Raw genomic sequence first — 15335 nt, forward strand, 5'->3', positions numbered from 1 at the left:
AGGTGTTTGGAGGCAGTAGTATAAAGAGGTGATGAATGAAAGAGACATTTCAGAGATAGAGTCAGTGGGACAGTTAGGGGGAAAGCTATGATGCCATAAGATAAGGAAAGGAAAGATGGCTCCAACATTTCTAGTTCGGGTTACTGAGAAGATGCTAGAAATCTGGAGAATGAAAGGGGAGTATGTTTGCGCAGAGAGACCATGAATGAGGTCTGATTCAAGCCAGGTGGATTTTATTTTGAGATATAGAAAGGGTATTCACATAAAACATGCATCTGGAGATTTGAAACAGAATGTGGAACCAGGAACTCAAGGAGAGGTGGAGATTTTAAAATCACGAGCTTCATATATCATGGGAGTGATTTTTGGCTTGGGATATGATAGGGTAAAAGTTCTAGGCTTAAGGAGATAGAGTGCATGCATCTACCTAGTAAATATACATTGGAGGTATCTGATATATATATATAGGGCAGAATATAATTTTCACTTCGGTGCTGGATAACAAAGATCCATTTGACAAATAACTTAAAATGGTCTGTTATTACCTCCAAGAAAGCATTGATTATACAGTACCATGTTTCTGATGCTAGACTAGCCTGTAGTATAATTTCCAAATGATGACTTTACAACTGGGCTGCATAAGATAATGACAAATGCTGTACTTAATGAGCCTCAAAGTAATTCAGACAGAGACACATCAGAGAATTCTATTGCATTTAATCATCAGAGAAATAATAAACAAAAATGCACTGTGATGATTAAATGAACTTGATAAATCAATTATAAGTTAATTTCCAGAACAGATTTCAAAGGCTACAGGAGTCTGCTATAACATGGTGGTAGGTTAGTTGTTAATTTTGGAAAGAATGAGAAGGAAAGAATGGAAAAAGTACTTAGCTAGGATTTGGAAAAACTAGTTGTCTGTTCTCTCCAGCTAATTTCATGACTTTTGTCAAATCATTTTACTGCCCTGAACCTCAATTTCCTTATTTACCAAATTACACTACAAATACCTTTTGTGATACTGTGATGGACATAAGTGAGATGTTGCCAGTAGAAATTACCTCGTAGTTTGCTATCAATTCTGCTAACATATGCAGGGACCAAGTGAGGTGGGTCATTGGTGTCTGTGGCAAAGAGAGTGGGCTTACATGCCAAGAAACCTCATCACAGTTTCACCATCACTTTGGTGTGTTTAACTCACTACATGTCGAACTCTGGACCTCAGCTTTGCAGGCTCAACACGGTGGGGAACAGATCCATTTCTCGGTAGCCGGCTCATATAGACAAGCAAATAAAACAGGAAAGAAAATAAAATTCCAATGTTCTAATTTATTATGAGAATTGAATACTTGAAGTCAAACTCCCGTCATATTCTCTTGCTTCTGGCAGACTTTCTTGAGGAAACAGATATTAACAATTAATAATGTCTTTTTAATGTCAATATTAACAATGCCATTTTAATACATGGAGTTAAAACTATGAAGAATTACGTAGAATCAGGAGTGTACCTGTATGACTCTATGCACTAACCTGCTCCAGACATCTCCTACCAGAGGTCTTGTCTTGGCGAAGGCTCCTTACTCCTTAGGTGGTACTTAGATGGTCATGGCTCAAAGCTCACCTCTGTGATTCTCCTTTTCTACTCTTTAGTGACAGATCAAACATTGTTCTAAAAGTCCATCTTTAATGTGTTACTATAATCAAGCAAGTTATTGTTAAGTCCATTGGCTGGTGAGCCAGCACCACTAAATCTTTCCCTTCTGTGATATGATCAAGCTGGCGTTAATTTTAAACGTTTCTTCTCAAAGGAACAACTTATTTCCAAGTTCTTGAAAAGCAACTTATTGTGCTTCCCCACACTGCCCTCTCCCCTATTTAAGTATATGGTAGCAAAAAGTTTTCCTTTTATACCAAGGTAGGCTGACTGTGAGATCCTAGGAAGCAGGATGAGATAGACCAGCAGTGCTTTCCAGTAGAATTTTCTGCAATGATGGTAATATTCTATAACTTTTGCAGTCCCATACAGTAACCACTAGTAATATACAGCTATTGAGCACTTCATATGTAGTTAGTATTACTGAGGAACTGAATTTAAATGGTATTTTTAATTTAAATATAAATAGCTACATGTTGCTAGTGGCTACCTTACTGGACCACAAAGGTAGAGTGGTAGTTTCCAATGTCACTGAATCAGAAGACTTTGTGAGTGGAACCGAGGCATCTGTGCTTTAAAAAAAAAAAAAAAAAAATGTCTGCAGGAATTCTGGTGCATAAACACCTTTGAAAACTTCTCAAGAAAAAGTAGTAGAGACTTAGAAGAGAGAAGCCTAATCCTACCCTTGATCTTTTTCCTACTTAATTTTGGACAAATAACTTACGTGATCTGATTTTCAGCTTCTTTTTGTGTAGAAGAGAAAATTACCTTGAGGTTATTGTATGTATTATTGAAATTACTAATACTCATGATAAACTGTTAGGTCCAAATTCTTGGTGAGTCCCAAAGTTTCTAGCACAGTAGAAGACGCTGAATAAGTAACTGAATGATTAAAGCTATGGCAGGAGAAAATCCCTAACAAGACACTTCTTAGTTGTTCATATGTATAGTCATTATCTAAATAATGATAATAATAATAATAATAATAATGGCTAACATTTATTAACCAGTTACTATATGCCAGCCAATATGCTAAATATCTAATTTGTATTTCTCTGTGTAGTAGATATTTTACAAGTGTGGTGTCTAAGATTCAGGGAGGTTACATTTTTACCCAAGACCACTTAGCAAATAAATCATTGGAAAGGGGATCAAATCCATACCCATTTGAATCCAATAACCATGTACTTCATCAATAAACCTCAGTTTTTTAAAGGCATTAGCTCTTCTTCCATTGGGATATCTAAAGGACAGCAGTAGAAGATGCAGCACTTAGGGCCTTCCATTGCTCATACCCTGACTGATTTGAAGTCACCATCAAAGTTAAGAGAATGGATGAATTCAAGAGCAGAGAGGCTTGATGTGAACCACATATGAGTTAAGAGTACACTTGGGAGTGGAGCACCAGGCTTAAGGAGCCTCCAAGCACCAGCTCACATCAGCCCAAGGTAACTCTCCTAACCATTTTCAGTTTTAATTAAGATACCTGAAATCTAATGTTATGAGGGATTTTCTTGAAAGTGTTAAGTCAGGTACCAAACTTTCCCAAAGTTCAAACTCTCAATTTTGACTTTAGATATTTTGCACAACTTTGTTTTGTTCCTTCTCAAAATGTCCAATTTCCTCTAACAGAATTCCCCTCCTATCAAATACCATTTTACAATACATTAAATACATACATACATTATAAATCTTGAGCAGGTTTCTCTATGCTTCTGTAGCAGCTACAAGAGACTGACTCATCTAATTCTAAATGCTTTCCAATCTCTACAGTGGAGGCTATAAAAACTAATTACTCAACTTCCCACTCCTTTAGTGAGAAGTAACCATATCTCACTGACCCATGAGATAATAAGTAGAAGTCTGGTTTTGATGCTCCCTTGCCCTTTTTATCTTTCATGTCACTTTTACCGTTGGTGGCTGGAAGTGCAGTAGCCATCTTGAGGAAAAAACCGTGGGGACAGGAAATTTGTTAGTTTGAACTTTCTAACCTGTGGAACTAAGGCCAGCAACCAACTCTGTCTTGGACATGCTTGTTTTGAAGCTAAAATAAGACTGTATTTTTTTTCCGCTAAAGTCAGGTTTCTAATCTCTAACTGGTATAACTGGCTTTATAAAATGGATTGAGGTATTCTTTTTCGATGATTATAGTTACTGACTGTTAGAATTATGCATATTTTAAAGTTAGATTTTAGCTATAAAACCATCTGGTCCTATTATCTTTTTAAATGTTGTCTTTCCACTATCTTCTTGGTAACTGGTTGATTCAAGTTACTTTTCTTATTATTATTATTTTTGTAAGATATTGTGTTAGGAAATTACCTGTCTTCTAGATTTGAAAGATTTTTATTTTCTCCAAAGAGTTGCACATACACTCTTAAATATGTTTTCCTCATTTTCGTATCTCTGGGTATATATTTTTTTCTTATTCCTAATTTCAACTGTTTTTGCTATCTTACTGTTTTGCTTAGTTAAGGTTTATCTAGTCATATTTCTTTTTAAATGACAACATTGGAATTTATTTTTTTAATATACAGACGGGGCCAAAAAGTGTGTACACATTTTAAGAAAGGGAAAAACTGTATTAAAATTGTAATATTCAATATAGATCAATAACAAAAGATGAATACAAGTCATGTGTATACATTTTTTTGGCACCCCCCAGTATTTACTTTTTATTTCATTAATTTTAAAAGTTAGTGATTCTTTTACTTTACTTACGTTTTCATGATGGTTAATTGTTTTATCTTCTAAATTAGTGATATAAGTATTAAGTCTCTAATTTTAGTCCTTTATTCTTTAATAATGAAGACATTTAAGCTATGTAGTTTCTTCTGCAAACTGCTGTCGCTGTTTCTCATTGTTTGGATGTGAAGTGGTCACATTTTGCCTTTTTATAGGAATTAGGCAACTTTAAGTTTTATCTTTATTATGAACTAAAGGTTATCTCACTGTGTTTACTAATTCTAAGAGCTTATGTCATTTTATTATTTCTAATACATTGGCTTTTTATCAGAGAATGGTTATTAGATCTCTACTTTTGAAAAAAATTGTGAAGATTTACACTGTAACCAAGTACATGACTACTTATGTTAGTTATATGAATGTGTAGAAATATGTATGTTCTATTGGAAATATGAAATAAAGCATCTACTATGTGCCAGTTACTTATCTAAGTACATAGATAAAACAATGACCAAAAATATACTAAAGTAAAGCTTACATTTTAATTTTAAAGGAAAGCACAATAATCACAGCAAATAAATGCTACATATATCATCTTGAGGGTAGTAAGCTAGTGATACTAAAAATACCAGGGATGCCGAAAACATGTATACACATAACTTGTATTCATCTTTTGTTATCGGTATATATTGAGTAGTACAATTTTAATACAGTTTTTCCCTTTCTTAAAATGTGTATACACGGTTTTGGCACCCTCTGTATTTAATAACTAGTACAGATATAGAAAATTCTAAGTCTAAAAAAATTCAGTTATTCTATAAATCAAATGCTTCCCAAATAACACAACTTTTGGCATTAATCATTCTTTTGTTTGTTTGCTTGTTTGTTTCAGGTATACAAAGCAACATAATAGTTAGACATTTACACCCCTCACAAAGTGATAACCCACATGAAATCATTCTTTTAATTTCAAAATCATTTGTTCATTTTAGAAATCGGTAGTGGTCTCTTTTGACTGATTTAGCTGTTATTAGCTAAATGATGCCCTTTTTGGTGCCACATTTTGAGACATATTTTGACAGAGAGAATCACATAAATACTTTTCATGAATAATCTTCATTAAATTGGTAGCCATTAGGTTATTTGTACTCTCAACAAGTAAAAAAATGTTTCTTAACAAAGACTGTATTATTGATGGTGTTGAATCCTCTCTGTTGCTTCTGAACAACAATTACATTCAAAATGATTTTTTTAACTACCTTTGAATATATTAAAATCTCAGGTAGTATTAACCTCTCTAGTTTAGACTATTATATTAATAGTCAATATTGACTAGGTTATATTAAGTGATGAAGATTATTTATTAGAATGCTTAATTATTTGCCTCAATTTTATTAAATTATTTTTAGTACTAACTCATAGAGCTTTACAAACGTCATTGGGCCAACTTTCAGGACTCAATAAATTAAAAGAAATACAAAGTTTTACTATGCTTTTCATGTTTTTCATCTTACAATCACATCTTAAAATGTATTAAGCAATCTAAGCCTCTAGGAATTATTATTTAGTTTTGTTTTGAATAATATGTCATGTTTCTTCATTTCTAGAGTTTCACTTTTCTTTCATGGATTCTTTGTTTTGATTTATATATGCAATCACTTTAACTGTTTGTTGACTTACTCTGTCAGCTTTATTACTAATATTTTTCCTTCTTGGGAAGATAAAGAAAATACTAACATCTCTGTTAAAATGTCATTTAGAAAAGCTAAATTTAGATTAAGATTTTTTTCCCCAAAATTTTAATGACTTCTATTTCATAATTTTCATCAAAGTGAATATCCAAGACCTGATAAAATTTCCATACCACTTCTGCAGCTAGAACATAAGTTGCTGCCAATTTGGCTTCGCATATATGTTCTTCTAATTTCTAGATACTCAGACATATTATTTAATCCTCTTTGATATTTATGTGCTGACTAAAAGTAAATTTAAAGTTTATTGAAAAAAAGATGATTCAAAAAATTTACCCAAATACTGCATCATCTAGAGATACTTTTATTTTGAGGCACTGCCAATTAAAACATCTGGAAATTTTCACAATTTGGGCTCTCCAGTCTATCTCTTTAGTATTATAATGTACCATCTGCACAAAGATTGGATACAGGTCTCAAATATCTCAAGAATCCCACTTTTTTGAGTCTCATAAATAATAAAACTAGATGTATTATTTCAGATAATGTCCTTTTTAATCCATAGGATCGAAATAAACTATAAAAAATAACTTCAAAGTCATGAATTTTACATTTTAAGTAAATTTTTAAAACAAGTTGAACAGTTGAAACATTGTTGATGATGACTGAATTTTTAAAAACATTTTTGAAGTATAACACACACATGCAAAAAATTGTAGAGATTATGGGCTCTGTAAATTATCACAGACGAATGACTGTTACTGACATTGTTGTGAAAGCTTTCCCTTTCTATCCCATATGAAACAGAAACTCTACTCTCAATGTCCCCTAGCAGTCCTGCTTCCTTTCTTCTCTATAACACTTACCACAGTCTCACATAGAATGTTTCCTTATTTGTCTGGACTCTTAAAATAACCACCAAAGTCTACCTGCCTCCACCTTTGTACTGTCTTAGTTAAGTCCTCAAAATTCGTTTTACCATTTCAGTACTGAAATGACCACATTGCTATTTTTTCTTTCTAACTGAGATTCTTTCATATCTCTTGGTAGCTAATATAGTAATTATAGTAAGTAGCAAGACTATCTAGTAGTAAAGTTATCATATCATTTGTTTATGCTGATTTTCTTCGGCTGCCACAGAGACCCCTGGGGAATTGGATGCCCATCATGGTAGCATCTGCAAAACACTCATCACTGCCTTCCATTTGGCCTATGTCACGATTAGTTGCAAGGTTGCTCCAGGATTGTTTATGGAACATTTTGTGCTTTATGTGAAGCACCAGTCCATCATTATCCTTGCATTATGTTGTGACTAATACTTCTGAGTTTAGATGAATCTTCTGAATCTAGAGGCAGAAAATACATGACATTAATAATGAACTACAGCCTATAAATTTTTCTGATACTGTTCAAAAGTCAGAGAAGCTTGGAAATGGAATGCCTTTTGGTGATATGCAAGAGTTAGTACAAAATAATCTGTATTGGGGGAAGAAAACTAATTATTTCAACCAAAATTATGAGTGACTTATTATTGCTGCTAGTAACATAAAGTCTGGTTACAAATGACACTCAAAGGTTTTATCATTAAAAATTGAAAGTGGTAAGCATTTACTATTTCTATCAGAAAGACATTTGTGTTCTGTGTAAAATTTATGGTTCAGGTAAAGAAGACTGCATTTACTAAAGAGGAAAATGTCTTTAAAAGAACATGAGTCAATTTCACATAATGCACCAATGAAAGAAAAAGAAAATGGGAAAGATTCTTAATTGCAGAGTGACTATAAACCCTACTGGAGAGTGTCCTCATGGCACCCTCTTTCAGATGAAATTTTTGTCTGTCTGAAAGGTTCTATCACATATTGCCTTACATATTTTTAATGTCTTAACAAAGGATCTCACAGCACTACCTTAATTATTTTGATCTTTGACTGTAACCCATTTCTTAAATTCAGAATTGTTTGTCATCTGAAGAAGGTGGAAATGAGATACAGTTATATTTTTGAACCCAGCAAGCCCTTGCTCCTTTAAATTTTTTTTTTTTCCCTTTAGCTCATCTCTCCTCCCACATTTATTATGACAGTGAGAGAAAGCTAGGTGGCGATTTCAGTGATCTTCCTGGAAATCAGCTCAGCTACATCATCCAGTTCATTAGATAGGGATTTGACTTTCCACATTGCTGCAGGTGACAGTGTTGCCAAACTCTCTACTGCTTAGTAACAGTAGTCCCCTTTCTTCCAACTACCAATAAAATGTTACTCACTTTCCTTCAATCCACTGATGGCCGTCTCAAAACTTTACTGGCTTCACTAACACTCTCTTTGAGACCCTCTGACATTTACTCACTGGAGAGTCCCAAAGTCAGTGTTTTAGGTTTTTGTTATAGTAGAATTCAACTTCTGGTACCAAAATCTCTTCTAGCTACTCTTTCGCTACATAACTACCCCAAATTTAGTGAAGCAAGCACCATTTTATTATACTTAGGGGTTATGTAGGCCAGGAATTCAGAAACATTACTGCAGGGATAGGTTGCTTCTACCCTATGATGTCCGTGGCTAGGGATGGCTCAGTAACTGAGAGCTGGAGTCTTCCGAATGTCAGCTGGGACCTCATACCTACATATGAACACCTAAAAATCACCACTCCATATGGCTGATTAAGCTTTCTCATGCATATTAACTGAGTTCTAGGAGTGATAGTTCCAAGAGAATAAGTAGGAGGCTTTATCACTTTTATGGCCTAGCTTCAGAGGTCATTCAGCATCACTTAGCTGTCACAAGCTCAACCAGTTTCAAGAGGAGAAAACATAAATTTCACCAATCTATGGGAGGGATGTTACATCATAGGAAGAGCATGCATGCACGATGGGAAACAGTCTTCTGGCTGACTTTGGAAAATAAAGTCAGCAACAATAGTATTTCCAAGGTAAATATACCATAATTTTGACAGTTAAATCAGGAATCCAGCAGAAAGAGATGGCATACATAAATTACATATTTTGAGAAGAGTTAGCAGGAGACTGCAAATGAGCAGACAGAGTGTAGTACAATTTTGAGAATAGTGTACTATACAAGGCTGAACACTGTTAAGACCCTGAAGTTTGAAACGGTATAACTGGTTTTGAATCATTCTATGTGCATTATTTCATGTTGTGCTCCTTTTTTCAGCAGTGTATTTGTAAGATTAGTCTATCTTCTTGCAGGTAGCTCAAATTCATTCATTTTTATTACTGTCTAGAATTCTCTTTCATGAATACACCACAATGGATCCTGTTAATGGACTTTTTTCTAGTGTTAGCCGTTACAAACAATGCTGCTCTAAACATTCTTGAACAGGTATCCTGATGCACATGTGCATGGATTTTCTTGTATGTCTACCATGAGTGGGATGAATGACTGCATCATAGATTATGTGCATCTTCAGCTTTACTAGATAATGCCAAACCATTTTCCAGTGTCATACAATCAATTTATAACACCACCAAAAGTGAGTAAGAGTGTCTTTTGGTTGATATCCTTGAGAACACTTAGTTTTATCAGACTTTTCTATTTTTATCTGTTTACCACTCTGGTATAGTGGTGCAGTTGATTTTTTTTTTCCTGATTACTAATGAGATTGTGCATTTTTAACTGTTTATTGACTTTCTGTTTGTTAAAGTGATAGTTCAAGTCTTCTGCGTAAAGTTCTGTTGCGTTTCCTATCTTATTGTTTTCTTTAGATGTCTTCATATCTTCTGGCATAAGCCTTTTGCCAGGAATAGGTATGTGTTTTATCTTTTTCTTTTTCACTTTCCTTAAGATGTCAATCTTTAATCATGTGGTGATTTTCTTTCTTTTTTTAATTAATTACTTTATTTATTTATTTTTATTTTAAATATCGTTTTTGTAAATTTTTTATTAGTTTCAGGTGCACAAGACAAAGTAATACTTAGACGTTTATCATTTATATCCCTCACACTGTGTGGACCCCCCTCCCCCATCCACTATCCCTCTGACATCGCACACAGCCATTACATTTCCACTGTCTCTATTCCTAATGCTGTACTCCGCTTCTTGTAAGTACATACATATACACATATATAGATATATAGATATATAGACATAGACATACAAACTTGTAGTTGATATTCATTATTGTTCAGCTTCAGCTTCAGGTGTACAATGCAGTGATCAGGCATCTACATCATCCCTGAGGTGGTCTCCCTAATGAGACAAGTGTCCATTGGATACCCTACAAAATCTTTACAACATTATTGATTACATTCCCCAAATTAATTTTCAAAACCCCGTGGCCATCTAGTGGTTACTGACTTTTCTAATCCCCTCACCTTCCCCCTTGTCCCCCCCTCCCATCTAGCAACCCTCAGTTTTTCCTCTATGTTTGCAAAACTGTTGCTGATTTGTTCATTCACTTATTCTTTCCTTTAGATTCCACATACAAGTGAGATAATATGGTATTTGTCTTTCTCTGTCTGACTTATTTCACTTAACATAATGTTCTCTAGGTCCATCCATGTTGTTGCAAATGGTAAGATTTCTTTCTTCTTTATGGTTGTGTAATACTCCATTGTATAAATGTACCACAGTTTCTTAATCCAGTCATCTACCAATGGGCATTTCGGTTGTTTCCATGTCTTGGCTATTGTGTATAGTGCTGCAATAAACATAGGAGTGCATAAAGTTTTTAATTAGGGTTTTGGATTTCTTCGGATAGATACCTAGGAGTCAAATTGCTGGATCATAAGGTAGTTTCATTTTCAGATTTTTGAGATACCTCCATACTATTTTCCATAGTGGCTGCACCAATCTGCAATCCTACCAACAGTGCACAAGGGTTCCCTTTTCTCCACATCCGCGCCAACACTTGTGGTTTGTTGATTTATTGATGACAGCCATTTTGACTGGGGTGAGGTGGTATCTCATTGTGGTTTTTATTCGCATTTCTCTAATGATTAGTGAGTTGGAGCATTTTTTCATATATCTGTTTGCCATCTGTATGTCCTTTTTAGAAAAATGTCTCTTCATGTCCTCTGCCTATTTTTTAACTGGGTTGTTTGTTTTTTTGGAGTTGAGTTGAGTGAATTTTTTATAAATTTGTGATATTAATCCCTTATCAGGTATATCATTAGCAAATATATTTTCCCATTCAGTAGCGTCCCTTTTTGTTTTATTGATGGTTTCCTTTGCTGTGAAAAAACTTTTTAGTTTGATGTAATCCCACATGTTTATTTTTTCTCTTACTTCCCTCATGTGTGGGGATATATCAGTAAAAATCTTACTCCAGGTAATGTCTGTGAAGTTTCTTCCTATGTTTTCTTCTAGGAATTTTATGGTTTCAGATCTTACATTTAAGTCTTTAAGCCATTTTGAATTTATTTTTGTATATGGTGTAAGGAGGTGGTCCAGCTTCATTTTTTTGCATGTGTCTGTCCAGGTTTCCCAGCACTATTTATTGAATAGACTGTCTTTATCCCACCGTACATTCTTGCTTCCATTGTTGTAGATTAAATGGCCATATAGGCATGGATTTATTTCTGGACTCTCTGTTCTGTTCCATTGATCTATGTGTTTTTATGCCAGTACCATGCTGTTTTGATTACTGTAGCCTTGTAGTATAATTTGATGTCAAGTATTGTTATACTTCCCACTTTGTTCTATCCGTGGTCTTTTATGGTCCCATATAAATTTTATGATGATATGTTCTATTTCTGTGAAAAACGTTGTTGGTAGTTTGATAGGAATTGCGTTGAATATATATATTGCCTTAGGCAGTATGGACATTTTAACTATATTAATTCTTCCTATCCATGAACATGGTATGTGTTTCCATCTATTTGTATCTTTCATTTCTTTCTTCAGTGTCTTACAATTTTCTGCATACAGATCTTTCACTTCTTTGGTTAATTTTATTCCCAGGTATTTTATAGTCTTTGAAGCAATTGTAAATGGGACTGTTCTTTTTTTTTTTAATTTCTCCTTCTGATGTTTTATTATTGGTATATACAAATGCAACTGATTTCTGAATATTAATTTTGTATCCTGCTACTTTACTAAATTCTATCAGCTCTAATAGTTTCTTGGTGGAGTCGTTAGGGTTCTCTCTATCTAGTATCATGTCATCTGCATATAATGACAATTTTACTTCTTCCTTACTGATTTGGATGCCTTTTATTTCCTTTTCTTGTCTGATTGCTGTGGCTAGAACTTCCAGCACTATGTTGAATAGCAGTGGAGAAAGTGGGCAACCTTGCCTTGTTCCTGATCTTAAGGGGAATGGTTTTAGCTTTCCCCCATTGAGTATGATGTTAACTGTGGGTTTATCATATATGGCCTTTGTTATGTTGAGATATGATCCCTCTATTGCTACTTTCTTAAGGGTTTTTATCATAAATTGCTGCTGGATTTTATCAAATGCTTTTTCTTCATCTATTGATATGATCATATGATTTTTATTTTTCATTTTGTTAATGTAGCGTATCATATTAATTGATTTGTGGATGTTGAACCACCCTTGCATACCAGGGATGAATCCCACTAGATCATGGTATATGATCTTTTTAATGTATTGCTGAATTCTGTTCACTAATATTTTGTTGAGGATTTTTGCATCTATGTTTGTTAGAGATATCTGCCTGTAGTTTTCTTTTTTAGTGGTGTCTTTGTCTGATTTGGGGATCAGGGTGATAGTGGCTTTGTAAAAGTGTTTGGGAGCCTTCCCTCCTTCTGGATTTTTTGGAAGAGCTTGAGGAGAATAGGTGATAATTCTTTTTTGAATGTTTTTTAGAATTCACCTGTTAAAGCCATCTGGTTCAGGGCTTTTGTTTTTTGGTAGATTGTCGATTACTGATTCAATTTCCCTGGTGGTAATCAGTCTATTCAGGTTTTCTGTTTCTTCTTGAGTTAGCCTTGGAAGGTTGTATGCTTCTAGAAAATTATCCATTTCTTCCAGATTGTCAAATTTGTTGGCATATAGTTGCTCATAGTAATGTCTCAATTTTTTTTGTATTCCTGCAGTATCTGTTGTCACTTCTCCTCTTTCATTTCTGATTGTATTAATTTGGGTCCTCTCTCTCTTTTTTTTAATGAGTCTGGCTAAAGGTTTGTTGATTTTGTTTATCTTCTCTAAGAACCAACTCTTGGATTCATTGATCTTTTGTATTAGTTTTCTGGTTTCTATTTCATTTATTTCTGCTCTGATCTTTATTATCTCCTTCCTTGTATTCCCTTTGGGCTTATTTTGCTGTTCTTTTTCCAGATCCCTTAAGTGTGAAGATAAACTGTTGATTAGTGATTTTTCTAGTTTCTTTAGGTAGGCCTGCAATGCTATGAATTCCCCTCTTATGACTGCTTTCGCGGCATCCCATAGATTTTGGGTCGTCGTGTTTTCATTTTCATTTGTCTCAAGATAACTTTTGATTTCTTCCTTGATCTCCTGGTTGACCCATTCATTATTTAGTAACATGTTATTCAGCCTCCATGAATTGGTGTGTCTTCCAGTTTTTTTTTCCTGTAGTTGATTTCTAATTTCATAGCACTGTGGTCAGAGAAGACAATTGGTATGATTTCAATTTTCTTAAATTTATCAAGATTTGTTTTGTGGCCTAACATATGGTCTATCTTGGAAAATGTTCCATGTGCCCTTGAGAAGAATGTGTATTCTGCAGCATTAGGGTGAAATGCTCTGAAAATATCGATTAAATCCAAGTGGTCCAATGTGTCATTTAAGGCTGTTGTTTCCATATTGATTTTCTGTCTGGAAGACCTGTCCCTTGTTGTCAGAGGTGTGTTGAATCCCCTTCTATGATATTGTTACTGTTGATCTCTGTCTTTATATCAGTCAATATCTGTTTTATATATTTAGGTGCTCCTATGTTGGGTACATAGATGTTTACTAGGGTTATGTCCTCTTGTCGGATCGATGCCTTTATTATTATATTGTGCCCATCATTGTCTTTTAATATGTTCTTCATTCTAAAGTCTATTTTGTCAGATATAAGTATTGCAACTCTAGCTTTTTTCTCGTTTCCATTTGCATGAAATATCTTACTCCAAACCTTCACTTTCAGCCTGTGTGTGTCTTTTGATCCGAGGGGAGTCTCTTGTATACAGCATATATAAGAGTCTTGCTTTCTTATCCACTCAGCCATCCTATGTCTCTTGATTGGAGCATTTAATCCATTTACATTTAAAGTGATTATTGATAGGTACATAGTTATTGCCATTTTTAAATTTGTAGTTAGATTGTTTTCATCTTTCCTCTATTTACAGAAGTCCTTCTAGTATTTCTTGCAATGCTGGCATGGAGTTAATAAATTCCTTTAGCTTATTCTTTTCTGGGAAGCTCTTTCTCTCTCCATCAACTTTAAATGATAGCCTAGCTGGATAAAGCAATCTAGGTTGTAGGCCTTTGTTTTCCATCACTTTGAGTATCTCCTGCCACTCCCTCCTGGCCTTCAATGTTTCTGTAGAAAAGTCATTTGATAGTCTTATGGGAGTTCCCTTGTATGAAACCCGCTGTCTTTCTCTTGCTGCTTTTAGGATTCTCTCTTTGTCTTTAACCTTTGCCATTTTAACTATAATGTGTCTTGATGTGGACCTATTTGGGTTTATCCTGGTTGGAACTCTCTGCACTTTCTGGGCTTGTATGTTGGTTTCCTTCATCAGGTTAGGGAAGTTTTTGGACATTGTTACTTCAAATATGTTCTCAATCCCTTGCTTCCTCTCTTCACCTTCTGGTATTCCTATGATGCGCATGCTGTTGCGCTTGATGTTATCCCAGAGGTCTCTTAAACCATCTCCATTGTTTTTTATTCTTTTTTCTTTCTGTTGTTCTGTTTGGGTGATCTCTGCTAACTTGTCTTCTAAGTCGCTGATTCGATCCTCTGCTTCATCTAACCTGCTGTTAATTCCTTCAAGTGAGTTCTTTATTTCAGTAATTGTGCTCTTTAGTTCTAACTGGCTGTTCATCATGATTTCTCTGTCCTTCTGTATGTCGTCTCTAAGCTCCTTAAACATTCTTATCATCAGTGTTCTGAACTCTGTCTCTGATAGGTTGGTTACCCCTGTTTCATTTGGTTCCATTTCTGGAGGTTTCTTCTGTTGTTTTATTTGGGACATGTTTCTTTGTTTCCCCATTCTGGCTGACTCTCTGTGTTTGCTTCGATGTATTAGGTATATCCCCTAGAGTTCTTAGTTCTTGCTGGGTTATCTTATGTAGTATGAGTCCTTTATATTTGACTTGCACTACTTCGTTCTTCTCCTCTGCATGTGCTCCAAAGGTGACTCTTGTGTTGTGTATATTGTCCT

This window comes from Rhinolophus sinicus, chromosome 14 (genome assembly GCF_057876585.1).
Source record: "Rhinolophus sinicus isolate RSI-liver-muscle chromosome 14, RSI-T2T, whole genome shotgun sequence".
NCBI lineage: Eukaryota > Metazoa > Chordata > Mammalia > Chiroptera > Rhinolophidae > Rhinolophus > Rhinolophus sinicus.